The sequence below is a fragment of the Salvelinus namaycush genome, chromosome 19 (genome assembly GCF_016432855.1).
Source record: "Salvelinus namaycush isolate Seneca chromosome 19, SaNama_1.0, whole genome shotgun sequence".
NCBI lineage: Eukaryota > Metazoa > Chordata > Actinopteri > Salmoniformes > Salmonidae > Salvelinus > Salvelinus namaycush.
Window position 1 is genome coordinate 17,774,283 of NC_052325.1, and position 23,787 is coordinate 17,798,069.

Consider the following 23,787-nt stretch of genomic DNA (forward strand, 5'->3'; position numbering starts at 1 on the left):
TCATATTTTATATTGTCATATAAAAATGTATTCCGTATAACTACACAATTTGATGGAGAGTACTCCCCTTTTTGATAAAGTATTCCCTAATCTATGTAGCTTTTGTCACGTTTAAGTTGTGATGATAATTATATGTATATATTATTGATATGGGTTGATGCATTGTACCTTTATATTTTGATGGAAATCATTTGTATGCACATTTTCATGTAAATAATGACCTAATACTTACCTGTTCAGAACTGCCCGTGAAGTGGGTGAAAGAGCTGGGTGAGGAGACGTCGGTCCTGAAGGGGCAGCCTATGTACCTGACCTGTGAGTTGAACAAAGAGAGAGAAGTGACCTGGATGAAGAGTGGTAAAGTCCTCAAAGTAATCGCTGGAAAGGTGGCCATCAACGTTATTGGAATGCAACAAGCCGTTACGATCCAGAACATGGGAGATGACGACGCTGGAATCTACGCATGCGAGTGTGAACTCATCAGGACTAAAACAACTGTCAAAATCATTGGTATGTAGAGAATTCCCTAAATAAACCGTTGACACTCATCAACAATATAAATATACTGAATCTGTTAGTCTACGTACGAAAACTGATCACAAATAAATGTTTACAGAAATTGTCAGAGACTGGTTGGTGAAACCATTGAGAGATCAGCATGTGAAACCCAAGGCCACTGCCACTTTCAAATGTGAGCTCTTCAAAGAAACCCCCAACTGGAAGTTTTTCAAAGGCAACGAGGAGATTCCTAATGATCCTACTGACAAGACTGAGGTCAAGAAAGAAGGCAAAGTCCTGACTCTCACAATAAAGAATGCACAGCCCGAAGATATTGCAGAATATACCATGGAGGTTGAAGGCCACAGATACACAGCTAACCTGACTCTTGGAGGTTGGTTGCACAATCACTCATATCTTGTATGCTGTTGAATCCAGTAAGGCTACCTAGTGAATGCTTATTATATACTTTTGATATTTTTACAGAACGTGAAGCTGAGATCTTGAAACCTCTCTCAAGTTGCGAGGTGGTCGAGAAAGAGGATGTTACATTTGAAACTGAGATATCTGAAGAGGATGTGCCTGGAGAATGGAAACATAAAGGGCAGGTCTTAACAAGATCACCGGTAAGACTTGTCTTATGATTTGACTGTAATATTTGCACGAACACTAAGCGTAACCACAATTTTTAGAAATGTTGAACAGTCTTTGATATCGGTTTTCTTTTTATTGTGCATTTTCAGACATGTGAGATCAAAATGGAGGGCAATAAACGTTTCCTCACTCTGAAAAGTGTTCCACTGGACGCGTCTGGTGAAGTGTCTTATACAGCTCTGAATGCTGTCACTAGTGCTGTGCTCACAGTCAAGGGTAAGCAATTGTTCCAAGAGCACAGTATGTATGTATGTATGTATGTATGTATGTATGTATGTATGTATGTATGTATGTATGTATGTATGTATGTATGTATGTATGTATGTATGTATGTATGTATGTATGTATGTATGTATGTATGTATTTGCATTATACTGTATATACAAAAGTATGTGGACACCCCTTCAAATTAGTGGATTTGGCTATTTCACCATCAGCTGTTGTTGACAGGTGATAAAATCAAGCACACAGCCATACAATCGCCATAGACAAACATTGGCAGTAGAATGACCTTACTGAAGAGCTCAGTGACTTTCAATGTGGCACTGTCATAGGATGCCACCTTTCCAACAAGTCAGTTCGTCAAATTTCTGCCCTACTAGAGCTGCCCCGGTCAACTGTAAGTGCTGTTATCGTGAAGTGGAAACGTCTAGGAGCAACAACGACTCCACCGCGAAGTGGTAGGCCACACAAGCTCACAGAACGGGACCAGCGAGTGTGTAGCGCTTAAAAATCATCTGTCCTCAGTTGCATCACTCACTACCGCGTTCCAAACTGCCTCTTTGCAACGTCAGCACAATAACTGTTCGTTGGGAGCTTCATAAAATGGGTTTCAATGGCCGAGCAGCCGCACACAATCCTAAGATCACCATGCGAATGCCAAGCGTCGGCTGGAGTGGTGTAAAGCTCGCCACCATTGGACTCTGGAGTAGTTGAAATGCGTTCTCTGGAGTGATGAATCACGCTTCACCATCTGGCAGTCTGATGGACAAATCTGGGTTTGGCAGATGCCAGGACAACGCTACCTGCCCGAATGCTTTGTGCCAACTGTCAAGTTTCCTGGAGGAGGAATAATGGTCTCGGGCTGTTTTTCATGGTTTGGGCTAGGCCCCTTAGTTCCAGTGAAGGAAAATCTTAACACTACAGCATACAATGACATTCTAGACGATTCTGTGATTTCAACCTTCTGGCAACAGTTTGGGGAAGGCCCTTTCCTGTTTCAGGAAACAATGCCCCCTTGCACAAAGTAAGGTCCAGACAGAAATGTTTTGTCGAAATCGGTGTGGAAGAACTTCACTGGCCTGCGCAGAGCCCTGACCTCTACCCCATCAAACACCTTTGGGATGAATTGGAATGCCGACTGCGAGCCAGAGCTAATCGCCCAACATCAGTGACCTCACTAATGCTCTTGTGGCTGAAAGGAAGCAAGTCCCCGCAGCAATGTTCCAACATCAGGTGGAAAGCCTTCTCATAAGAGTGGAGGCTGTTATAGCAGTAAAGGGGGGACCAACTCCATATTAATGCACATGATTCTGGAATGAGATGTTCGACAAGCAGGTGTCCACATACTTTTGGTCATGTAATGTATGTATCGATGATGTTATGCATGTATTGACAAAGAGAGCCTTATTCGTACCTCCCAGAGATGGAAATGGACTTCACAGTCCCCTTAAACGGCTGTCTGTACCTGAAAAGAAACAGGCTATGTTTGAATGTACTATCACAAGGGATGTGCCTGAAGTCATGTGGTTAAAGGGGTCAGACACTATTGGTACATCAGACAAAAAATATGAAATAATCAATGATGGAATAATACATATGTTGGTCATAAACAATGGTGAGTTTGATGATGAGGGAAATTACAGTATAGAAGCCTTGGGCAAAAATTCAACCTCTACACTCACTGTGGAGGGTAAGTATGGAACCATTGTTATTAGACTTGACACCCTTTGAGTGGTTTTTGTTTGATATCATCAAAAGTTGTGATTCATTCATTATTTCGCGAGTTGAAATCATTTTCTCTTAACTAAGTCCACTATGCACTCACCTAACATAATATAAACTCAGCAAAAAAAGAAATGTCTCTTTTTCAGGACCCTGTCTTTCAAAGATAATTTGTAAAAATCCAAATAACTTCACAGATCTTCATTGTAAAGGGTTTAAACACTGTTTCCCATGCTTGTTCAATGAACCATAAACAATTAATGAACATGCAACTGTGGAACAGTCGTTAAGACACTAACAGCTTACAGACGGTAGGCAATTAAGGTCACAGTTATGAACACTTAGGACACTAAAGAGGCCTTTCTACTGACTCTGAAAAACACCAAAAGAAAGATGCCCAGGGTCCCTGGTCATCTGTGTGAACGTGCCTTAGGCATGCTGCAAGGAGGCATGAGGACTGCAGATGTGGCCAGGGCAATACATTGCAATGTCCGTATTGTGAGACGCCTAAGACAGCGCTACAGGGAGACAGGAGGGACAGCTGATTGTCCTCGCCGTGGCAGACCACATATAACAACACCTGCACAGGATCAGTACATCCGAACATCACACCTGCGGGACAGGTACAGGATGGCAACAACAACTGCCCGAGTTACACCAGGAACACACAATCCCTCCATCAGTGCTCAGACTGTCCGCAATAGGCTGAGAGAGGTTGGACTGAGGGCTTGTAGGCCTGTTGTAAGGCAGGTCCTCACCAGATATCACCGGCAACAACGTTGCCTATGGGCACAAACCCACCGTCGCTGGACCAGACAGGAATGGCAAAAAGTGCTCTTCACTGACGAGTCGCAGTTTTGTCTCACCAGGGGTGATGGTCGGATTTGCGTTTATCGTCGAAGCAATGAGCGTTACACCGAGGCCTGTACTCTGGAGCGGGATCGATTTGGAGGTGGAGGGTCCGTCATGGTCTGGGGCGGTGTGTCACAGCATCATCGGACTAAGCTTGTTGTCATTGCAGGCAATTTCAAAGCTGTGCGTTACAGGGAAGACATCCTCCTCCCTCATGTGGTACTCTTCCTGCAGGCTCATCCTGACATGACCCTCCAGCATGACAATGCCACCAGCCATACTGCTCGTTCTGTGCGTGATTTCCTGTAAGACAGGAATGTCAGTGTTCTGCCATGGCCAGCGAAGAGCCCGGATCTCAATCCCATTGAGCACATCTGGGACTTGTTGGATCGGGGGGTGAGGGCTAGGGCCATTCTGCCCAGAAATTTCCGGGAACTGGCATGTGCCTTGGTGGAAGAGTGGGGTAACATCTCACAGCAAGAACTGGCAAATCTGGTGCAGTCCATGAGGAGGAGATGCACTGCAGTACTTAATGCTGCTGGTGGCCACACCAGATACTGACTGTTACTTTTGATTTTGAACCCCCCTTTGTTCAGGGACACGTTATTCCATTTCTGTTAGTCACATTATGTCTCAGTTGTTGAATCTTGTTATGTTCCTACAAATATTTACACATGTTAAGTTTGCTGAAAATAAATGCAGTTGACAGTGAGAGGACGTTTCTTTTTTTGCTGAGTTTAGGTATGAGGCTCAAATTTGAATTGCGACTTCAGGACCAAACTGAGAAGGAAGGTAACACTGCTCGGTTTGAGCTTGAGCTCTCTCATGAGAATGTACCTGTGACATGGTACAAAAATGAAATAGAACTCCATGTGAGCAGAACCGTGCTCATCCATAGTCGTGGAAAGAAACACGCGTTAGAAATCAAGGAGTTGACTCTTGATGATATCTGCCAGGTTAAGGCAGAGGCTAAAGGAATTCTCTCAATGGCAAAACTGACAGTGATAGGTAACCCTTGCTTTGTTGCTTCATTCAAATTGTTTGTCATTCAAGGATTTGCACCACGCTACAGTACATAAATACAGAATGCAAAATCAATCAAATTTATTTACAAAGCCCTTTTTACATCAGCCAATGTCACAAAGTGCTGTACAGAAACCCAGCCTAAAACCCCAAACAGCAAGCAATGCAGATGTAAAGGCACTGTGGCTACGAAAAACTCCCTTGAAAGGCCAGAACCTAGTAAGAAACCTAGAGAGGAACCAGGCTCTGAGGGGTGGCCAGTCCTCTTCTGGCAGTCCCGGGTGGAGATTATAAATGGAAATGGCCAAGATGTTCAAACATTCATAGATGACCTGCAGGGTCAGATAATAATAATCACAGTGGTTGTAGAGGGTGCAACAGGTCATCACCTGAGGAGTAAATGTCAGTTGGCTTTTCATAGCCGATCATTCAGAGTTAGAGACAGCAGGTGCGGTAGAGAGAGGGTCCAAAACAGCAGGTCCGGGACAAGGTAGCACATCCAGTGAACAGGTCAGGGTTCCATAGCCGCAGGCAGGACAGTTGAAACTGGAGCAGCAGCATGACCAGGTGGACTGGGGACAGCAAGGAGTCATCAGGCCAGGTAGTCCTGAGGCATGGTCCTAGGGCTCAGGTCCTCCGAGAGAAGAGAGAGAGAAAGAGAGAGAGAGAGAAAGAGAGAAAAAGGGAGAGAGGATTAGAGGGAGCATACTTAAATTCACACAGAACACCGAATGAGACAGGAGAAATACTCCAGATATAACAGACTGACCCTAGCCCCCCAACACATAAACTATTGCAGCATAAATACTGGAGGCTGAGACAGGAGGGGTCGGGAGACACTGTGGCCCTGTCCAACGATACCCCCGGACAGGGCCAAACAGGCAGGATATAACCCCACCCACTTTGCCAACGCACGTCCCCACACCACTAGAGGGATATCTTCAACCACCAACTTACTACCCTGAGACAAGGCAGAGTATAGCCCACAAAGATCTCCCCCATGGCACGAACCCGAGGGGGGCACCAACCTGGACAGGAAGATCACGTCAAAACACTCATCCTCCTCATGACTCCATGTTCCAGAGGGGGATGCATACTTCGTAGTGAGGTTGCAGGATTATACTGCAGTCGAGAAAGTCAAAGTCGCTCTGGACTGTGAACTCAGCAAAGATGTCCTAGTCATGTGGTACCATAATGAGACTGAAATGAAGGCCTCTAAGATGGTAACCATAAGGGCTGAAGCGAATTGAAGAATGTTGTCCATCAAGAAAGTGGAGGACTGAGATAAGGGACAATACGTATGTGATTGTGGAACGGACAAAACCATGGCAAATATTAACATTGAGGATAAGCAAATACAAATGTTTGTTAAGTAACAAACATGTATTTTGAGAACGTTCTTGCGATTTTCTTGTAATTGTAGTGTTCTCCATCCTGAATTGCAGCTCGAGATATAGACATAACTCGCCCAATGTATGACGTTGAGCTCTTTGAAGGCAAGACTGCTCATTTTGAGGTAGAAATCTCTGAAGATGATGTCCATGGCCAGTGGAAACTGAACTGAGAAGTCCTTACTCAATCCCCTGTATGTTACATTGACCAAATCATTCTAACTGTTGTTTGACCATTCTACCATTCATACCATTCTACCATTCATATCCATTACGTGATCATCCATTCACATCCTTTACGTGATCTTGAAATAATACAATGAAACAGCCTATAGAATTCTCTTCCTTCCTCCTTTTCCCTTTCATCTTCATCTAATGTGGATTATTTTCTATACAAATGTTGCTATCATTTATAGGACATTGAAACGATAGAGGACGGTGCAAAGCACACATTAATATTATACAACCTCAAGGCCCCCTTGTCAGGGGAGATTCTATTTACAGCTGCTAATGCTAAATGTGTTGCTAATCTGAAAGTGAAAGGTGAGATTTTTATATTTGATCATGTAAATGTGAATATTTTCAGTGGTGGTTCTCTACGCATTGCCATGATGCCACGTTATCTCTGTTACCTTCTGAACTACAGAGAGTCCAATTACATTTGTCACACCTTTGAGTGATGTACAAGTGTATGAAAAATATGAGGTCAGATTTGAGTGTGAGGTGTCCAGAGTGCCTAAGGGCTTCCGTTGGCTCAGGAGATCTCATGAGTTGACAGCTGATGATAAGTTTGATATTACCCATGAGGGAAAGAGACACACTCTGGTGGTTAAATCTGCCGCATATGAGGATGAAGCTGAGTACATATTTGAGGCAGAGGGCAAGAGAACCACTGGCGAACTAGTTATTCAATGTAATCTGAAGAAATGTTTCTGTGCTTCCTGTTTAAATCCTGACTCAATTCATTACAAATGACTGAAATTGATCTTCTCACGATGACAATGATTAAATTTCTTATGAATTGAATGTCTTATCAGGAATTCGCCTTGAGTTTGTGAAGCCCATTAAAGATGTCATGGTCAAGGAGCGCTAGACAGCAGAGTTCAGTATTGAGCGCTAGACAGCAGAGTTCAGTATCACATGACAACATCCAGGTCACCTGGTACAAGAACAATGTGCGTTTGCATCCCAGCCAAGTTGTGCACATGTCAGACGATGGCAAGATGCACAAATTGACCTTCAAGGGGGTGTCCATTGATGACACATCCATGATCAAAGTAGAGGCCATGGACAAAATCTCAGAGGCCATGCACACAGTTCTCGGTTAGTATATCGTTAAAACCCTTGAAACGTTCAATCAAAATAAATCTATAGAATCTGTAGATGGAAATAAGCCGTTGTCGAAACTTAAATATCACACACACAACTCATCATGGTTCCTTTTTCATAAACAGAGGGAAAGCCTTACTTCACGACAAAACTGCACGACTACTCAGTCACTGAGAAAGATGAACTGACGATGATTTGTGAACTGAGCAAGCCCAATGCAGAGGTGAAATGGTTCAAAGGTGACCAGCAAATCACTTCCTCCAAGAACGTGGTCATCAAAGCCGATGGAAAGAGGCGTATGCTGATCATTAAGAAGACAGAGAAAGCCGACATTGGAGAATACAGCTGTGATTGTGATACGGACAGAACCACGGCCAAGCTCAACATTGAAGGTAGTAGCCTTTAGTGTTTTTAGCTCAGCATTTGAGGATTGCAGTATATATTTTATTTCATTTATACAAACACTTGAGTTGTCTTTGTGTTTCTTCTACAGATCGTGACATTACGTTTGTCAGGCCCCTGTACAGCGTGGAAGTGACAGAAACTGAAATCGCCAAGTTTGAGACTGAGATCTCTGACGAGGATGTCCATGGTCACTGGAAGCTCAATGGAGAGGCCCTTCATCAGTCTCCTGTAAGAAAAATATCCACTTCATTATGACTACATACAGTAATTGGACATTCCTTAGTAAATTTCCTAGCGGTTGAGGAGACAGAGAAGTAAAAGAAAATAGAGGGTATGTATAATTTGACGAGGTTCACTTAGTAACTGTTAGTGTATTCTCTTTCAAGGACTGTGAGATTAAGGAGGAGGGTACAAGGCATGTCCTTATCCTGTACAACGTTCGCAAGGATCAGGCCGGAGAAGTTGACTTCCAAGCTGCCAATGCTAAATCCAATGCTCAGCTTAGAGTTAAAGGTGAGAATGATTTAACACATACTCACACTTTTATTTGACAATGAGATAAGCACTTATTTGTTAAAGTTACTCTGTAAGATATGCAAGTAGGCCACCATCAAAACGTTTGATCTGTTCATTTGTTTTTTGGTGGGCTTCAATGATACATTTCCCAACTGTTGGTTGAAGTAAAGTAAACCCCAGAGCTGTCAGATGAGGGTTTAGTCAGGCATTTACAGCCCCTTTTAATTAGGTGTCAAAGGTTTTACAAGGGAGGACTAAAGCTATCAAATAAGTGTGTCATAAAAAGTGTTGAGGTTTGGATTTCAATTCTGGCACACTTTTTATATATCTAAATATCTACTTGCTTGCAAAACACCCAAGGCATTGCAATGCAATGCAATACTTAGCCATGATGCAACCATTTTTGGGGTAAAAGTTGGGTAACAGCGTACCCCCAAAATTCAGAGAGGTTGATTGACAGGGACAGATTGCCTAGCAGGTGGTTTGGCAGGGGGTGGGTTAAAGGCCAATCAGGTGTTGTGGCTATTTTAGAATCTACATGCCTTATCTAGAGTGGGCGGTTAGTGATTGGCAGAGCTACAACATGCCTGCCTCTCAAAGTTTTTTGCTGACCATATACATCTCAAGGAAACCGGGTATGCAAATGAGGAAGGCCCCCCAATGTCAAGTCCCTCTGCGCTAGTCCTATCAGTTGTCCTGGTGGTTTACAGGACTCCAGAGCAGTGGCCAGCCGTCAGGGCATCCGCAAAATGAGGATTAGCAATTAGGTTTATCTTGGGATTTGGGAGTGACTAACAATGTCTTCTCCTCAATCTAAAGCGCGGGTAATCGGCCTGCTGCAGCCTCTCAAGGATGTTACTGTTACTGCTGGGGAGACCGCCACTTTCGACTGTGAACTGTCATATGAAGGAATTGCTGTGGAATGGTTCTTAGGGGGTACAAAGTTGGAGCCAAGTGACAGAGTAAGTGTTTATACTGTATCATCTGAAATATTTATGTTACCACAACACTGACACTCCCTCAAGTAATTGATATGGAAACATGCCAAGACTTTGAATTGTACTTATGAACAACAGTTTTTCCAATACGGCAGACAAATACCTGTTGTCATGGGATTTACTACCTGGATTATAGCATATTCTCATATCCCAAATACTTTTAATGTTTTAACAAGATTGAAACATTGTCCTTGGTTTTACTTAATCTTATTCCAAATTGTCTTGAATTGAAATGGATCTTAGCCAGTTTGTCATGTTGCATTATTTACATTTTGGTTTTAATGTTCTCTTGTGCAACCTACATGCTTTCTGCATATAAGGACCTGTGAGGATCAGGATTCCAGTTGGGGATTTGATCCGGGTTTTGAGATAACGCAGGAGGGATTTTCTGCCCTGCAAGCGTTCTTCTAGTTATTTTTAACTGCTTCAAGTGTGTGTGTCCAATGGCAGGTGGCTTGAAGAGTTATTTGACAGTTATCATTTTTAAATATGAAACGTGTTGTAATTTCATGTAGAAATTGGCTTTGAATTGCTTTGAGTTATTTGTTAGGTCCTTACATACCTATGTATATTGTCTAGCCTAGTTATTTAATTAATTCCAGTGTGTTTGAGGTATGAAAATGTTATATGATAGGTTGATTTACGATGTTGCATAGCCTGGTTTGCCCTTCAGTTACATACAGTTATATGGGTCCTCTTACCTATTTTAATGATGATTGAATTCACATCCTTGATAATTTGATGTGTTGCCATATACAATGTTAGCGAACATTTTATTATTTTGAGGATAACTGTGATTACTTTTGTTCCACTAAAAATCTTACATTTAGAATAATATATTCAGAATATGTAGGCTATTATTTTATTGTGGCTATGGCTGAATAGTCCAAAACATGATGATTTATGCTGTCAAATGTTGTTTGGAAAATATGATTGCATGTGGTGTCATTTGCACTGTTATGAAATCAATATAAGAGTCTGAAGGTGTTTTTTAAAAGTGGCTGTTTAAAGTTAAGTTTAAAATAATATATAGTCTACCTTGCAACAGAGATAGCTAAATAACTTGTATATACTGTAACCATTTGTCAAAGGCCTGTGAATGAACTGCCATGGTCTTCATGTTTTCACATAGTTGTTATGTCATTAGGCATATCATGACTATTTGTAATGGGGGAAAAGTATAGAACCTATGTTGACTGTGATTGCTGTACCACTGCACCATAAGCAGTAGACCTATATTGTTTACATTCAAGAGGAACATTTTGACTTTATGGAACACCTACTGTAAAAGACTGGGGAAATTTGGTCTTAGTTAACCACCTTACCAAACCTCTGGTAAAAGGGAAGGGTCAGGGTGCAACTGGAGTTAAAATTGAGCCTAGGGTTCCCTCAGGGAGCCTTCGGTCCCTTGTCACCAGCTGCTGATGTTCATTCACGGGAAGAAGTAAATAGCTTGACCCTGCATAGCTATCACCGTCCATCTGATTTATCAAACTGCTTGATTTGCACAGGTGGTCACCCGAGCAGAAGACAAAACTCACACGCTGACTCTCAGAGATGTCAAGATTTCAGAAGATGGAGAAATTAAACTCACTGCAAAGGATTTCCAGATTGAGGCCAGACTACATGTGAATGGTAGGTTAATCTATGTGTGTTATGTGAATGATAGGTTGCTATTACTGTTTGTGGTGTTTGGTTGCTGTTGTAGTTGGGATTCTTGCCCCCCATGGACACTTGGTTTCTATTTCCATTCCAAATGTATAATTGTCAAGCTTCGAAGGTCCTAATTGGTTGATTTCTTCAAATTCATTTGTGGTACGATATTGTGCATATGATTAGGTTAAACAACAATATAGTTAAAATATTTACACTATAAAGCATATTGGACTGATAAACCACTATGGAAGATGCTATATAGACCAGGTTCATGGTAACATACTCCACCTGCCTATGTAAATGCAAGGTAAAAATGCAAAAGCCACATATTTTAGGCCATTTTATGTAAAGTGGGATCATTGTAAGTACATTGTGACATGGATTTAGATTTTTTTTAGACAATAGTTGTCTTCGCTATGCAAAGCACAGACAACAATGTAAGTGGGCCAGGTGTTAATGTTCTGGGAGCCTACCCAACCAGTCTGAATTCAATGGGAATCCCATCCACGGTTGATTGCCCATCAGCAAAGAAGTATGCATTAAATATGAGTTGAGAGACTGTGAGACACAGTCATGTATGCTTTTGTAACAGTACATAAGTGTTCCTAAGAAGCACTAAAGAAGTATAAAACAGTATATGCCTTGCATAATTACGATATAGCGATATCCCTTGCAATATCACAATATAATGGTGTGATCTAAACCAATTATTTTAGAAGGAAGAAAGGTGTCCCCACGATGTTAAGTTTGTTTACAAATGTATGAAATGTGTAATTGTACAAACAACAAACAGGTTGAAGGAATTATGTACCATAATGTGTAGCCTACACTGTAACTGTAACTACAAAGTCAAAACATAGGTTTTAGGCCACTTAATCTTAAGAAGGACTATAACAATAAAAGTAGTTGGTGACAGTGATAGAATTTGGTAAAATTATTTTGTTGGCTTCCTAAGCTGTTACGATATGTAAAGCACGAGTCAAGTGTAATTAATGTGTGACCTCACAGAACCACCAGTTGAGTTCACCAAACCTCTGGAGGACCAGACAGTTGAGGAAGAGGCCACTGCTATATTGGAGTGTGAAGTCTCCAGGGATAACGCTGAGGTCAGTTGGTTCCAAGATGGACAGGAGATCCGCAAAACGAAGAAATATGACATTGTTGCCGATGGCCGCATGAGAAAACTCATCATTCATGGCTGCACTCTTGATGATTCAAAAACATTTACCTGCGACGCCTCAGAATTCAAAACCTCTTGCTTCCTTAACGTTGAACGTAAGTAAAGTATTGATTAAAACCTTTCATATAGTTTGTTTGTAAAGACTTTGGTGTATTTGCCATACTGGTGTAGTAACACTATGACTGTGTCCTTACAGCTCCACATGTTGAGTTCTCTAAGCCACTCCATGATGTTGAGGTCAAAGAAAAGGAATCTGCCAGATTTGAATGCGAAGTATCGCGCGAAAATGCCAAGGTATTGATTCCTGATCCTTCACCCCTCACCTCACCTCACCTCCCCCACCCTACCACTCTCCCCACCCCCCACACAATACATGCACATACAAACACACCTTCTTATTTTTTAGAATAATATAATATAGTTGCATGTGGAATTACAAAATATAATATTAAAGGTCATGAATAGTCAAAATCATGTTTTTCATGAAATTGCTTGGTTTATATTTGAAGGAAACCAGATAAAGTACGATGACCAAAGTATGAAAAATGACTGTTACTTCTACACTAACAGTCAAAAGTTTTAGAACACCTACTCATTCAAGGGTTTTTCTTAATTTTTACAATTTTCTACATTGTAGAATAATAGTGAAGACATCAAAACTATGAAATAACACATATGGAAACATGTAGTAACCAAAAAAGTGTTAAACAAATCAAAATATATTTTATATTTGAGATTCTTCAAATAGCCACCCTTTGCCTTAATGACAGCTTTGCACACTCTTGGCATTCTCTCAACCAGCTTCACCTGGAATGCTTTTCCAACAGTCTTGAAAGAGTTCCCACGTATGCTGCGCACTTGTTGGTTGCTTTTCCTTCACTCTGCGGTCCAACTCATCCCAAACCATCTCAATTTGGTTGAGGTCGAGGGATTGTGGAGGACAGGTCATCTAATGCAGCACTCCATCGCTTTCCTTCTTGGTAAAATAGCCCTTACACAGCCTGGAGGTGTGTTGGGTCATTGTCCTGTTGAAAAACAAATGATAGTCCCACTAAGCTTAAACCAGATGGGATGGCATATCGCTGCAGAATGCTGTGGTAGCCATGCTGGTTAAGTGTGCCTTGAATTCTAAATAAATCACAGACAGGGTCACCAGCAAAGCACCCCCACACCATCACATCTCCTCCTCCGTGCTTTATGGTGGGAAATACACATGCGGAGATTATCCGTTCACCCATACCGCGTCTCACAAAGACACGGCGGTAGGAACCAAAAATCTAAAATTTGGACTCCAGACCAAAGGAAAAATTTCTACCGGTCTAATGTCCATTGCTCGTGTTTCTTGGCCCAAGCAAGTCTCTTCTTCTCATTGGTGTCCTTTAATAGTGGTTTCTTTGCATCAATTGAGATGTGTCTGTTATTGAGATTGAGATGTGTCTGTTACTTGAACTCTGTGAAGCATTTATTTGGGTTGCAATTTATGAGGCTGGTAACTCTAATGAACTTATCCTCAGCAGCAGAGGTAACTCTGGGTCTTCCATTCCTGTGGCGGTCTTCATGAGAGCCAGTTTCATCATAGCGCTTGATGGTTTTTGCGACTGCACTTGAAGAAACTTTCAAAGTTCTTGACATTTTCCGTATTGACTGACTGTATCCCAGCCCTACCTTGTCACAACACAACTGATTGGCTCAAACGCATTAAGAAGGAAAGAAATTCCACAAATTACTTTTAAGAAGGCATACCAGTTAATTGAAATGCATTCCAGGTGACTACCTCATGAAGCTGTTTGAGAGAATGCCAAGAGTGTGCAAAGCTGTCATCAAGGCAAAGGGTTGCTATTCTCAACTTAATCACGTTTTTGGTTACTACATGATTCCATATGTGTTATTTCATTGTTGACCGGTAGTGTACATTGATCAAGTTTGATCATAAAGATACTGGTCCTCTCCCGCATGTCAAACACTTGGATTCATTATTAAGACATCACCTTAACACTAATTTTAGAACCAATATTGGAGAAGGTGTGTTTGCAGAGGGGTATGGTTTATATAGCTAGATAACTACTCTACTGGTGCCAACATGTTACTGTATGGTGTCAGCCAATATAATTAAGTGTTTATCCTATTCATCTATGGCAAATATACTTATATGTTTCCCCCTTCATCTGTGTCTGTGTTAGCTAGTTACTGGGTAGCTAGGTCTTCAGCCAGCATTGAACAAAAGGGTGGGTGGGTTGTTCAAACTCTGACACAGTTGTCAAGTCAACACATCCGTCAGTGCTGCTGTGAACCGCATCACAAACGACATGCCAAACGGGAGATGTATACAATTAAATTGATATCATTGATGCAATTTCAGTGTTTTTGAGTTGCTTTGTGTATGACCAAATTAGCTTGATGAATTTACTGCAACTCTGCTCACTGCATCCAAGTTGCTTGATATAGGTGTTTCAATGAGCTGTCAGCTCATGAATATAAGCTCCCTAAAGACTCAGCCTGTATTTTCAACCTTTCTGGTAGTTAGCCATGAGAGAAAAATTAATTTTTCAGAATGACTGTTCAGGACCTTTAAGACTGAGAGTTAGTTGTCTTTCCTGTCTTACACTGTGTTTCATGCTAGTGTGCTGTTACATTTTACTCCCTTTGTTTCCATCATAGTCTTTATCAGTACATATTAAAAGTATTATACCGTCATTGTAGTCTGGTTTTATGACTGTTTCTGGAAACAGGTCCGTTGGTTGAAGGACAGCAGTGAAATCAGAAAGGGAAAGAAATATGAAATAATCGCCAAAGGTCGCCAACACATCCTCATCATCCACAAATCAGTGTTCGATGATGAAGCAGAATATGAATGTGATGCGAAGGTCTCCAAATCCTCCGGCATGCTTACAGTCGTCGGTGAGTCTGGCAAACTTTCTCTGTCTCAAAAGGTACATCCAAAATGGCACCTTATTCTTTATATAGTGCACTACTTTTGACTAGGGCTCATATAGGGCTCTGGTCAAAAGTACTGCACTTATATGCCATTTGGGACTCAGAAAAATAGATTAATTTTGATGTCATATACTGTAATTGACTTATCATAATATATTGCCTTGACGGTTACATTGTATTTCCTTTGCAGAGGAAGAAGCTACGTTCACCAGGAACCTGTATAACGTGGAGGGAACAGAAGCAGACAGTGTGAAGATGATTTGTGAAGTGTCGAAGGCAGACGCTGATGTCATGTGGTATAAGGAAGACCAGGAACTTCCCGAGGGAGGAAGATACGATCAGATCGTAGACGGCAGGAAGAGGATACTTATCATCCAGGATCTCAAAACAGATGATGCTGGAGAGTACTATTGCAAACTGTCCAGCTCAAAGACAACTGGAAACCTGAAAATAAATGGTAATGGAATCAGACATAAGCTCTGTTTAATTTAGTCAGCTAAAGACCATCAGGTGGAGAAAGTGAAATATCCTGGGTAGTGGCTACACACCAGTACCGTTATGAAAATCAAATCATGGGATGCAGGTAAAGTATTTGTGTAATTAAGAGCATATACACTAATCTGTCTTTGTTCTTCTAGAATTGGCTGCTGAGTTTATCGCCATGCCTCAGAGTCAGGAGGTGGTTGAGGGAGAAAAGGCTGAGTTTGTATGCTCAGTCTCTAAAGACACATTCATTGTCAAATGGATGAAGGATGATAAGGAGCTAGAAAAAGGGGACAAGTATGACATTGTCTGTGATGGCAAGAGAAGAATACTTGTTATCAAGAACTCTGAACCCAAGGATGAGGGCGCCTATGTTGCCCTCATTGGCACCACCAGAGCTACAGCTGATCTGTTTGTTCTTGGTAGGTCATCAATGTTGGTTTTCTTTTCTATTACAACCTCACCAACCTGTATGTGTATTTGTGTCTTTTGGAGGGGTTGAGATAAAGTAGATTTTCTGTTAGACCTTTGTGTACAATTGGGCAGTAAAGTAATCTTCTAAAATATTCTTGTGTGGCACTACCTGAGGCAGCCTTGGTGAAATATTTAATTCCATCTACTAACTTCCTTAATTTTGATTTCCACAGAAAAACTCAGGATCAACACACCAATCAAAGACACAGAAGCCAAAGAGGGACAAGAGATCATCTTCAACTGTGAGGTGAACACTGAGGGAGCTAAAGCTAAGTGGCTGAAGAATGAGGAGACCATGTTTGAGAGCAGCAAGTTTGTCATGATCCAGAAAGACAACGTGTTCTCTCTGAGGATCAAGGATGCTGAGAAGTCAGATGAAGGAAACTATACTATTACATTGACAAACCAACGTGGTGAACATGCCAAGAGCTCTGGCAAACTTACAGTAAAAGGTGAACATAGTTTTGTTATCGATTCTACCAACGGCTAATTTGATGTAGTAGTATGTCTTATTTTTGTTTGAAGTTAGCTATATGACTAACTGATTTTTAAAATTTGATCTACAGAGGAGAGTCTGAAGATCATTGTACCTCTTGAGGACTGCGACACACAGGAGAAGAAGACTGTTAGCTTTTCTTGCAAGGTCAACAGGCAGAAGGTTACTCTGAAATGGACAAAGGCTGGTCAGGAGATCACCTTCAGCAAACGCATAATCTACAGGTTGGACCAATATAAGCACACACTGACCATCAAGGACTGTACTCTTGCTGATGAAGGTGAATACACCGCCATCGCTGGTGATGACAAGTCTACAGCTGAGCTGATCATTAGTGAAGCCCCCACTGACTTCTCCGCACAACTCAAAGACCAGACCATCCCCGAGTTTGAGAATGCTGAGTTCACCTGCAAACTCACCAAGGAGAAGGCTGAGGTGAAATGGTACAGGAATGGACGTGAAATAAGAGAGGGACCCAGGTAGGAACACGTTTAAACTGCTATGAGGCACGGTCACTGTTGCTTTACTGTCACTGTTAAATCTTAAAAGCTACTTTGCCCCTAAGGGCCACCATAGGAACTGAATTCAATAATGAAAGGAGTAGTGTAACATTATCCATTTTCGTTTTTTACAAGGTACGTCTTTGAAAAAGAGGGCAAGACCTGCAGGCTGCGTATCAACGAGTGCAGACCAGATGATGAGTGTGAATATTCCTGTGGCATAGATGAAAAGAGATCACACGCAAATCTCTTCGTTGAAGGCAAGCCTCTTGAATTCATTATATGATTCTGTTTGTGTGAGTCCATATTTCTAACTGTTCTGTATGAATTAATGTTTCACTAATTATATTTTTTATTTGTGTGTAATGTTTATTCCAGAGAGTGCAGTTGAGATCGTCAGACCACCAAAGGATGTGTTTGAGCCTCCAGGCTCAGATGTTGTATATGAAGTTGAACTGAACAAAGACAGAGTTGAGGTAAAATGGTTGAGGAACAACATGACCATCGTCCAGGGTGACAAGTACCAGATGATGAGCGAGGGCAAGGTCCACAGACTCCAGGTATGTGAGATCAGGCCTCGGGACCAAGGAGAGTACAGAATCATCGCCAAAGACAAGGATGCCAGAGCCAAATTGGAACTGGCTGGTAAGTTGTCATAACTGTTATATCCTCTCTGATTCCACAATACATCTATTCTTTTATTCTTTGATCTTATAATTGTTTATCCCTCTACAGCTAAGCCAAATATCAAGACTATGGATCAGAGCTTAGTAACAGATGCTGGAAAGCCCATCGTCATGTTCGTGCCCTACAGCGCGTATCCTAAAGCTGAAGCTGAGTGGTTCTATGATAATGTCAGCCTACCTAAGGACAACATCCACACTGTTGAAGACAGGACAGAGTACAGGCTGAAGGACCCTAAGAAGTCCGACCAAGGACGTTACAAGGTTGTCATCAAGAACAAACATGGACAGGGAGAGGCATTCATTAATCTGGATGTCATTGGTAAGTTGCCTTCAATCCATTCTTATATTTGAATAGATGTTTCTTGGGAAGGATATTTTTCTTGGAATCTGTTCTTGTTCATGGATTCCATTTATTAATGTATTGTTGTCTTCCACAGATGTCCCTGGACCTGTGAAGAGTCTTCAAGTGCTTGACACCGCTGATGGTGAGGTCAGTCTGGCCTGGGAAGAGCCAGAGAGCGACGGTGGCAGCAAGATCATTACATACGTGGTGGAGAGGCGTGACGTCAAGCGCAAGACATGGACTCTTGCTACTGACTGCTCTGACGCTCCAGAATACACTGTGACTGGACTCCAGAGGGAATCCATGTACCTATTTCGTGTTTCTGCTCGCAACAGAGTGGGCAGTGGACCAAATATTGAGACAGAGAAACCTGGTGTTTATGCCAAGAACAAGTTTGGTAAGCAAAATATTTCATATTGTATCACCTCATACAGTATAAGTTTGTTCAAAGTAACAGTTTTCAACAATGAACTGCCTACCAGAAAAGTGAATTACAACCTTGTGTTATATTTCAGATGTTCCTGATGCTCCTCAGGATGTGAGTGTTGGAAACGTGAGTAAGTTTGGAGCCACAGTCTCCTGGGAAAAACCAGTGTCTGATGGAGGGGCTGAGATCACCTCCTACATAATTGAGTCCCGTGACAGGACCTCTGTGAAGTGGGCCGTGGCTATGATCAGTAAAGCAACAGACCGCAGTGCAATCATCAACGACGTCATTGAGAACAAGGAATACATCTTCCGTGTCAAGGCTGAAAACAAGGCTGGCATTGGAAAGCCAAGCGCTGCTACCAATCCAGTTAAGATCATGGACCCCATTGGTGAGTTATTTCAGTTATTTTAGTTTCTGAAATGTTATTACTGAAATGTATGCACTGTTCTAACATGTTGTTTTTGTTATTCCAGAGAGGCCAAGCCCACCACAGAACCTGGTGCCCTCAGAACAGAATAAGAACTCAGTCCAGCTGACATGGGAGACCCCATTGAAGAATGGAGGCAGCATGATCACTGGCTACATCATTGAGAGATGTGAGGACGAAACAAACCATTGGCTCAGATGCAACGCCAGGCTTTGCCAGGATCTCACCTACAAGGTATTTATCCTATAAGATGAAAAGTTGCTAAATGGTTTCTTAGAGATTTCATATCATATTGGTAGTGTAATTGTCATACGTTTTGAGTGGTATTCTGACTTGAATGGAAGTCTCCCATTGACATTCATTTACTTGGAAGTCTGAGTTGCTCACACTTATCTCAACTCTGAATGGGGCTCTTCCTTCTTTTCCTCAGATATCTGGCCTGAAATATGGCAAGAAATACAACTACAGAGTGATGTCTGAGAATGCAGCTGGAGTGTCTGACCCATCCAACACACTGGGACCCATGCTGGCTGATGATACACATGGTACATTTGGTTAACTTTTAACTAAACTTGATGTAGTTCATCACTTTAAATGTTGTGCATTTGTCATAACAATTATCATTATTTTCTATCTTCAGTTGGCCCCACAATGGACCTGAGTGGATTGAAGGATGGCCTTGAGGTCATTGTTCCCCATCCCCTTACTATCCGTGTCCCTATCTCTGGATATCCCACACCACATGCAAAGTGGAGCTTTGCTGATAAGGAGCTCACTGCTGGTGAACGTGTTTACATAATTACAAAGAGTACCTATGTAGAACTGACCGTCACTCCAAGTGTGCGTCCAGACAGAGGTGTATACGCTCTGACCCTGGAGAATGATATTACCAGTTGCTCAGGAGAGATTGAAGTCAATGTTATCGGTAAGTGACGTGATGAGCCTTGTGGTGAAACACAACATACTGTATCTTTATATTGTCAACTGCAAGTCCCTACTTTTCCCTTCATATCTCTCTTTTTCTATTTGTTCAGCATCCCCAAGTGCACCCAAAGACTTTAAGGTTGCCGAGGTGACCAGACAGCATGTGCACCTGATGTGGGAGGCACCAGAGCATGATGGAGGAAGCCCTCTGACTGGGTACCTGATTGAGAAACGTGACGTATCCCGCAAGACCTGGGTCAAGGTATGGATGAACATAAGTCTTCAAACCACCCAGCAATATACATGTAATAACTTACTTATTTAGTCCTCTTTGTCCCGGTTGGGACAAACAATCTTTTGTACTCTTTCTTTGGCCACAGCTTGTACCCTGTTATACATGAAATATTATTAAGATAAATATAATAACGCGTGCCACTGACTGTCTTTCCCCAGGTGATCACTGGTGTTCAAGACCAGGAGTTCACTGTCACTGATGTTGTTGAGGGCAAAGAATATCTGTTCAGGGTTACTGCCTGCAACAAGTGTGGCCCAGGAGAGCCTGCCTACATTGACGAGCCAGTTAATGTGTCCTCCCCTGCCAGTAAGTATTCGCTAAGTACAGTAGCAAGGACAATGCCTATACTGTGCACACAAGTGAAGGGAACTTAATCTATTGTTTTGATGTCTCAGTCATTGACATACCTGTCATTTGAATTATAGTTGTTCTCAATCATTGAGATACCTGTAATTTGAATTATAGCTGTTCTCAGTCATTTAGATACTTGGAATTTGAATTATAGCTGTGCCAGACTCACCTGAGAATCTGAAATGGAGGGACAAGTCAGCATCTGCCATCTTTCTGACCTGGGAACCACCCAAGTGGGACGGCGGCACCGGAATCAAGGGCTACAACATAGAAAGATGCCAGCGTGGCACAGACAACTGGGAATCCTGCGGAGATCAGGTCCCTGAGTTTAAGTAAGTGGAACTACAGAAAATAGGCTCCAAGTTTGTTGTTAAAAATCATTTTGTACATTTTGAAAGACTAACATCTTACTTTCTCTTAGATTGCAAGTGACTGGTCTGATTGAGGGACAGTGGTATGCCTACCGCGTGAAGGCCTTGAACAGACTGGGTGCCAGCAAACCCTGCAAGGCTACAGATGAGATATTGGCTGTTGATCCTAAAGGTATGTTTTGTATAAATGCTCCATGTTTGTATATGTATTGTGAATAATCCTGTATAGTGGCGGAAATATGTTTCTGTATAATCTGTATAACACATTTTCTGTATAGACCCCCCAGAGATTCTTCTGGATGTCAAGTGTCTTGCTGGACTGACCGTCAAAGCTGGATCTAAGATTGAGCTTCCAGCTGATGTTCTTGGAAAACCCTTACCTAAAGTGAAATGGACCATGGGTGATGTGGTCCTGAAGGGAGATGATAGAGTCTCTATTGACGACAAGCCAGGTCACTCCGTTGTTACGATCAGCAAGACAACGAGAGAGGATACAGCTACCTACATCATTGAAGCCCACAACAGCTGTGGTCGTGCTACTGCAACCATTGATGTCAACATTCTAGGTACCCTATTTTGTTATCTTTTTTTGTGAGGAGTGTCTAACCTTTTTCTGAGGAAACACTCCTTTAAAATATATTAATGTTCTAACATTGTTTTCTATTTGTCTTGAACAGATAAGCCTGGTCCTCCAGCTGCGTTTGATATCTCTGAGATCACCAACAAGTCCTGTTTCCTGGCCTGGAACCCTCCCAGAGATGATGGAGGTGCAAAGGTCACCAACTACATTGTGGAGAGGAGAGCCGCAGACAGCGAAATCTGGCACAAGCTCTCCTCCACTGTCAAAGAGACTAACTACAAGGCCCTCAACCTTACGGCCTTCAAGGAGTACATCTTCAGAGTGTTCGCTGAGAACCAGTTTGGTATTGGTGTGCCAGCGGAACATATGCCAATCATTGCCAGATACGCCTTCGGTATGTTAAGTTTATGTTTGTATTTAGTCCAGACAATATAATGGTATTTTCTTTCTAGTATTATTTTGTGCAGTGGGTTGTTGCTAAAATTGTCTTTAACTGTTTTTCAGATTCTCCCGGTGCACCAACCAAGCTGGAGCCTTCTGATATTGTTAAAGATGGCCTGACTCTGAATTGGTATGAGCCCGAAGAGGATGGTGGTAGTCCTATCACTGGATACTGGGTTGAGAGGTTCGAACCAGATCAGAACAGATGGATCAGATGCAACAAGATCCCAATCACAGACACAACATACAGGTAAGGCGCTAGAATACATTTAGGTAATGAACACCGTAGTGTTTCAATTTTGGTAATTGAAGGCAGTAATGGCCGCATTGATTTAATTTCTGGTTGATGCTATTCATTTGATGGTTGGGTTGGTTATTTGATTGTTTCTGATTTGCAGAGTCAAAGGACTACCCACAAGGAAGAAGTATAAGTTCAGAGTCATGGCTGAGAATCTCGCCGGACCTGGAAAATCAAGCAAGGAAACTGACCAGATATTGGTCAAGGATCCTATTGGTAATACTTCCAACATGTTTTGTTAACAGACCATTGATCGTTTATGAAATGTGATGTCATTGACCAAAACAACATGTCTTCTATTCCTACAGATCCTCCATGGGCTCCTGGTAAGCCAAGCGTAAAAGACGTGGCAAAGACCTCTGCCTTCCTGCAGTGGACCAAGCCTGAGCACGATGGTGGCGCCAAGATCGAGGGCTACATCATTGAACTCCTGAAGAGTGGAACTGAGCAATGGGTCCGTGTTTCAGAGGGAATCAATATCCTGGAACACTTCCTGAGAGGCCTGATGGACAGACAGGAGTACTCCTTCAGGGTCATTGCTGTCAACATCGCTGGGGAGAGTGAACCCAGCGATCCTAGCGATCCAGTTCTGTGCAAGGAGAGACTCAGTAAGTAACTGACTGTGTCCCAAATCAATCAATCAAATGTATTTATAAAGCCCTTTTTACATCAGCAGATGTCACAAAGTGCTTATACAGAAACCCAGCCTAAAACCCCAAACAGCAAGCAATGGAGATGTAGACGCATAGTGGCTAGGAAAAACTCCCTAGAAAGGCAGGAAAAGGCAAGAAACCTAGAGAGGAATCAGGCTCTGAGGGGTAGCCAGTCCTCTTCTGGCTGTGCCGGGTTGAGATTATTAGAATACATGGCCATCAAGGCCAGATTGTTCATCAAGATGTTCAAACGTTCATAGATGACCAGCAGGGTCAAATAATAATCACAGTGGTTGTAGAGGGTGCAACAGGTCAGCACCTCAGAAGTAAATGTCGGGTTGGCTTTTCATAGCCAAGCAAATGGCATCCTATTCCATTTATAATGCTATGGTCAAAAGTAGTGCACTACATATGTAGGATCTTAATTTGAGCCAGTTTGCTACAGCAGGAAAATTATTCTGCAGCAACAGGAAATGTGAATTATTATGTGGATTATAATCAATTAACATTTTTGTAGGGGTTGTTACATTTTTTGTAAGGGAAAATCAAGTCTGACATTTCAAAGTGGAAACTTCAGAAGCCCTTTTAAACCTCAAATACATTACATGTTTTAAATTTCCATTGCATGAAAGTTCTCCTGCAACAGGGTGATCAA

The 23,787-nt window shown here is 42.0% G+C and overlaps 1 pseudogene; it reads left to right on the forward strand.

Annotated features, from left to right (window-relative positions):
* The window catches only part of LOC120063920, a 178,527-nt pseudogene that overhangs the window by 77,950 nt on the left and 76,790 nt on the right, over positions 1–23,787 (forward strand).